This window comes from Cervus canadensis, chromosome 3 (genome assembly GCF_019320065.1).
Source record: "Cervus canadensis isolate Bull #8, Minnesota chromosome 3, ASM1932006v1, whole genome shotgun sequence".
Lineage (NCBI taxonomy): Eukaryota > Metazoa > Chordata > Mammalia > Artiodactyla > Cervidae > Cervus > Cervus canadensis.
Window position 1 is genome coordinate 29,622,216 of NC_057388.1, and position 6,816 is coordinate 29,629,031.

At 40.5% G+C, this 6,816-nt stretch overlaps 1 pseudogene; it reads right to left on the reverse strand.

Moving 5' to 3' along the window:
* Positions 1-4,260: 4,260 nt before the first annotated feature.
* Positions 4,261-5,304, reverse strand: LOC122438205 (annotated as a pseudogene).
* Positions 5,305-6,816: the final 1,512 nt, after the last annotated feature.

Sequence of the window (6,816 nt, forward strand, 5' to 3'; positions counted from 1 at the left end):
CGGGCTATAGTCCACAGGGTTGCAACACCTCAGACACAACTGAGCACATGTGCACTATTACTACTTAGTACATGAAGAATGGTCAGTACTATTTGTACTGTGGTTAATAGCCGATATTTTAATCTCATGGATGTAATAAGAGTGGTAGACTACATTACTTGCTCACAAGTCTTCCTTCCCTCCCCTCCTCTGCCATGGTTCACTGCAGGCAGAGCATTCCTTAACTTTTTGATGTTGGCCTTGGCCATGTGACTTGCTTTGACAATGGAATGTGAGTAGACAAGAGAGCCTGTCAGTTTTGAGTCCAGATAATTACCCATTTCTACCCTCTTCTCTTGTACTTCAGTCATCTGACTTGAAAAGACCCTTGAGTATTCACTGATCATACAATAGAAACACATGGAACATACTTAATGCAGAGTTCAAAGGAGACTCACCAGTCCCCACCTACAGGCCGTGAACATGAAATAAGAGATTCGGGAGTTGTATTTTACACATCAGTATTATAGCAGGAACCTGACTGATGCATTAAGCAATCAGCATTTCTTTAAATACTAAGCAATAAACATTATCCAAAATATTCATACATTCAAATTCCCAATAAATCACAGATTTAACAAGTCAAAACTTCTCACTCAAGCATTGATTACAAATTTATTTAAAATTATAATGTCTAAATAATGGCTTAGGGACTTCACTGGAGGTCCAGTCGTTAAGAAACCACACTTCCAATGCAGGGGACCTGGGTTCAATTCCTGGTCAGGGAACTAAGCTCCCACAGGTCACATGGCCAAAAAATAAAAGTAAATAAATAATTATTTTAAATCACAAATTAACAATCAGATTCTTATAAATGCTTTAAAAACCTATAATGAGGACAAAACATACACACATATTATGCTGATTATTAGCACTGAAGGATTTGGTTAGGCAAATTGTTGCTTCTCAATTGGATTTGGAATTCAATAATACAGTTCTACCGCAAACTAGTGATTCTACCCCAAACCACAGGTTACTAAATTAAACCCCTATTATAGTCAAAATTCACTTTTACTTTTAATTAATTGCCTCTCATATAGATTTTAATGTTTTGATACATAGTTTTTCTCTACAAAATGTTACATTTTTTCACATTTTCTATGCCTGACCATGTAAAACCAAATAGCTTACCACTCTGACTTAACAGTTTAACGTGAAGGTTTAATTGAAGGCTTCCATTTCATGTGTCTCATTATAACTAGCAGAATATGTAGATCAGGGTTTTGCAAACTTTAAGGTACATGCAAATCACCTGTTCAGTTCAGTTCTGTTCAGTCGCTTAGTTGTGTCCGACTCTTTGTGACCCCATGAATCGCAGCATGCGAGGCCTCCCTGTCCATCACCAACTCCCAGAGTTTACTCAAATTCATGTCCATTGAGTTGGTGATGCCATCCAGCCATCTCATCCTCTGTCGTCCCCTTCTCCTCCTGCCCCCAACCCCTCCCAGCATCAGGGTCTTTTCCAATGTTAAACTACAGACTTTGATTCTTTGGGTTTATAGGACCTGAAATTCTACATTTCTCTTTCTTTCTTTCCTTTTTTTAAGATTCTACATTTCTTGCAAGCTCCCAAGTGATCCTAATGCTCTGGTCCTTGAACCACACTTTGCATAGCAAAGATGTAGATATATCTTCTCCTGGGTGGTTAGGGGTTGAGTCTATGTAGTCAATTCTCTTTGGTATAAATGGCTCTTTTATTTTCTTGGAATACATGATCTTCTTGCACAACTAATGGGTGTGCTGAAAAACTATCAAACCCTCATTCTATTACTTCATGTGGCTGGTGGTGGTGATCATTTTTTCTGTTTCTTGTAACAATATCTACCTCTACTATTGCCTGTATATATTCTTTTCTGTATATAGACATAAAAATAAGGACATTTATATACTTTATACGGAGAAGGCAATTGCACCCCACTCCAGTACTCTTGCCTGGAAAATCCCACGGACAGAGGAGCCTGGTAGGCTGCAGTCCATGGGGTCATTACGAGTCAGATACGACTGAGCAACTTCACTTTCACTTTTCACTTTTCATGCATTGGAGGAGGAAATGACAATCCACTCCAGTATTCTTGCCTGGAGAATCCCAGGGAGCGGGGATCCTGGTGGACTGCTGTCTGTGGGGTCGCACAGAGTCGGACCCGACTGAAGTGACTTAGCAGCAGCAGCAGCATATACTTTATAAACAGGCTGTGAGGAAAAATTGTGAAAGACTTTGAAATTGGAAAAAAAAGTTGTTAACTGTCCTGTCTAGCACAATTTTCTATTGATTGATTGATGGGGTTCAGGACATACTACCTCAAAATATGGCACCTTGGCATATTGAATATACTAAGTTGAAGAAATCTGAGAGACAGCATGTGCAGGGCGGGCTTTGCCTTACTCTGAAGCAGTTTATAAGACCCTCATGTGAGGGCTCCCCACTCCAGTACTCTTGCCTGGAATATCCCATGGATGGAGGAGCTTGGTAGGCTGCTGTCCATGGGGTCGCTAAGAGTCGGACACAACTGAGTGACTCCACTTTCACTTTTCACTTTTATGCATTGGAGAAGGAAATGGCAACCCACTCCAGTGTTCTTGCCTGGAGAATCCCAGGGATGAGGGAGCCTGGTGGGCTGCCATCTATGGGGTCGCACAGAGTCAGACACGACTGAAGTGACTTAGCAGCAGCAGCATGTGAGGGCTTCTCTGGTGGTGCAGTGGATAGGAATCCGCTTGCCAGTGCAGGAGACCTGGGTTCGATCCCTCATCTGAGAAGATCCCACTTGCCACAGAGCAACTAAGCCCCATGTGGGCCACAACTATCGAGCCTGTGCTCTAGAGTCTGGAAACCACCACTACTGGGCCCATATGCCACAACAACTGAAGCCCTCATCCCCTAGAGCCTAGGCTCTGCAACTAGAGAAGCCACAGCACTGAGAAATCCACACACCACAACTAGAGAGTAGCCTCCGCTCTCCACAGCTAGAGAAAGTCCATGCAGCAACAGAGACCCAGCATAGCCATAAATAGATAAATAAAAATAAAATTAAAAAATAAATCCTTGTGTGAGTGGTACATTCTCAATACTTCGGGAAAGGAACATCCTTATCTCCAAGAGAGGAATCTGAACAGTTTTCTGTACTTGGCTCATATCCTTTTTTGTCCTATCACATTGTTCCACCACTCTCTACTCTTCATCAGACCGAACCTTAAAACACTCAAGTACAACCACTTCAGATCTTCATTTCCTTATGAAGTGTCCCATAGAACTTATATTAAACAAATTTGTATGCTTTCTCTTATGAATTTGTCTTTTGTTACAACGGTCCCAGCAAAGGACATAGAAAAGTAGAAGAAAGTCATATTTTTCCTCCACAATAAACCATTTTGTAGTTGTTGTTCAGTCGCTCGGTTGTGTCTGACTCTTTGGGACCACATAGACTGCAGCACGCCAGGCTTCTCTGTCCTTCACACCAGTAGTATCTCCCAGAGCTTGCTCAAACTCATGTCCATCGAGTCGGTGATGCCATCCAACCGTCTCATCTTCTGTTGTCCCCTTCTCTTCCTGCCTTCAATCTTTCCCAGCATCAGGGTTTTTTCTAATGAGTCAGTTCTTCCCATCAGGTGGCCAAAGTATTGGAGCTTCAACTTCAGCATCAGTCCTTCCCATGAACACCCAGGACTAATCTCCTTTAGGATAGACTGGTTGGATCTCTTTGCAGTCCAAGGGACTCTCAAGAGTCTTCTCCAACACCACAGTTCAAAAGCATCAATTCTTTGGTGTTCAGAATTCTTTATGGTCCAACTCTCACATCCATACATGACTACTAGAAAAACCGCAGCTTTGACTAGTCAGATCTTTGTTGGCAAAGTGAAACATTTTATGACAATGTAAGTTGTAGTGAACTAATATTTCAGCACAAAGGATTTTTTCCATAGAAATGCAAATTAACAGTTGAATGCAATTTATTATTGCTGTAAATAAACCCATTTTCATTTATTTGTAAATTTACTTTGGCATTCCTTACTGACTGTGTGTGTGTGTATATATATATATATATATATATATATATATAGTTCTTTGAATTCTCCTTTGATCAAGTGGTAACACAGGGCTGTTTCCCTCATTAATTAATGAGTCACATAGATTCTATATCTACATAAGAATGTCATATAGAAATAATGGCTGCTTTTATTTATTTATTTATTTGCTTGTTCAATAAGTTTATTATTGTCTTATCTGAAAAATCTTGATAGAAAATTGTGGTTTGGTTTAACTCTCTGCAGCTTGTTCCTGAGCTCTAAGGAAGCTTGCCTTCCTCTGAGCTACCCGATCTTTCTTCTGGGCAAGTGACATTTTGGGATGGCTCCACCTCTTCTTTTTAACTTCTTTTTTTTTTTTACATAGTGAAAACTTTTATATTTGGAATTAGCCAACTGGACTCAGTTTAGATGATCCCAATTTTGTTGGCAACATCCAAAGCATCATAGTTAACTTCTTTCTTAGGCTTCTTCTCATACACTGGATTCTCTCGTATTGCAGCATGAGCTTTCTTATACATCTCCTCCATCATGTCTGGAGTTACATTGTTCTTTATGTACTGAGAGAACTGTTTCTTATAAGCATCTTCATCTTCTTCAATCAGGTAACGCATGTAATCTGTAATGTTCTGCCGCATGATGTTCTTTCGGTGCACCTCGGCACTGAATTCTTTGCTTTCTGAATCATAACCAGGGAACCGTTTGGTACTGTGAGAGATAGACAAGCCTCCATTGACAGCTCCCTTTGGGGCCCCAAAAACTTTATTCCCAGTAGTAGTTCTGGCAAGTCCTACATCCAAGTAACAGGTGAAGGCACCAGGTTGACCATCAATACTTTCCACATTGTCTTCATCTCCAGTCACTTTGACTTGGCCTTCATAAATTTTGTCCAAACCAAACCTATTAAGAAGCCTGCGGGCCAGCAGCAGGCCAGTACAATATGCTGCAGCATAATTTGTCAGGCCAACCTTCACACCATATTTTGGGAGTTCGTGAGCATAAGCTGCACAAACTATCACATCTCCTTCTATACAGGCATAAGCAATCTGACAAATGATATCTCTGTTTGTTACACGAACAATCATTCTGTATTTAGGCGTGTTGTACTTATTTTTATCTTGGATGACCAATCGTTTCCGAGCATAGTAGTCAGTATTTGCCCTCTCACCTTCTTCTGAATTTCACTTGGTATCTCTTGAAGTAGACCTTGTTCTTGACAACTTTAACAAACCCCATCCTGCGGAACAGAACCCCGACTCCGAGGCTTGCCACAGAGCTGCAGAACCAGCACGGCTCTGGAATGGCTGCTTTTAAAAATTATCCTTTAGCAAGACATAGAAACTGGAAAGGAAAAGCTGCCTACTGTTTTATTCACTATTGAATATCATTAATAAGTAAAAATTGGACAGATCTATTCATCTTCACCATTCTTTTGTCTTGTATCCATCTTTTTCCCTACATTTTAATCTTTTTCTTTTATCATTAGAAACTTAAAAAATAATCATTTGACTGTGAATTTTTCAAAATTTTGACAACAAGCGCTAGTTGCTTAATCATGTTTGATTCTTTGTGACCCCCTGGACTGCAGCCCACCAGTCTCCACTGTCCATGGAATTTTCTAGGCAAGAATACTGAAGTGGGTTGCCAGGCTCTTCTCCAGGGGATCTTCCCGAACCAGGGATCTGACCCAGGTGGTTCAGTCTGAACCACCAAACAAGAACACCTTTAATATGGTGCCTATGCCCTTTTAGCACTAAGTCAAATGTATTTTTAAAGAATTCTTGTTTTCTGGCAATAGAAGGATATTTCCTGACCCATTGCAATTTTTTTCCTGTTTCTAATCTTGGAAAATGCTACAGTCCAAGAAGTCCAGGCTCCTTTTTGGTGAAAAAAATCAAAGACCCAAACATTGGCATTATAAGTACACACGAGAGTTAGTGGTGAGTGAATGCTACTGCTGCTGGGGCACTGAAGTCAGTGTCAGAAAATATATATGTTTTTGAAGTCTTGAGTTCATACTCATTTCCCCGTGTATTAAGTTGCTATGTCATACTTTTCTTATAGGCTGGGGATTTACTGACCCCGGAGACCCTTCACCATATTTCTGCTAGAGAAAACATGCTATGCCCTAGAAAAACACACAGACTTAGCTTTCTAGATGCACAGAAGGTGGCTTGGGGGAAAGCTGCAAAACAAATATTTGTATCTTAATTCTAACTTATTTCCTTGTCCTAATCTTCTACATACAGTTATTCACATATGACCAGAGAATGGAAGAGAGTTGGAAATCAAAAAGATTTAGGAAAATCACTCAGAGACAGAATGAGGACAAGATATGAATCAGGAATAAGAAATCAAAGATTCTGTCTTAATCTCCATTCCTCTGAGTTCCAACTGGATTCCCACGCTGGATGAAGTGAAATATTCATTTTGACCTCTCCCTTGGTGGTGACAGAGAGTCAGTGTTCTCTGAGAACACTGCAACTGTGGCTTAGGCTCCCCTGGAGCTTTCTCTAAAGCAGGGAACACACTTTTCTTTTTTACTGTAGGAGGTTTTCTGCTTTGGCTATGAGAACCAAGTACCACTTGATTCTAAAGAGTTTTCCTCTTTCCAGCTCATTCCCCACTGAGCTTCCTTCCCTTAGTTGCCCTTTCAGAACAAATTGCATCTTGCCTCACCCAGAGAACTGGAGCCATGACTAATGTCAGATTCTTGGATCTAAGCATTAAATACAGCTGCATCTGAGTTCATAG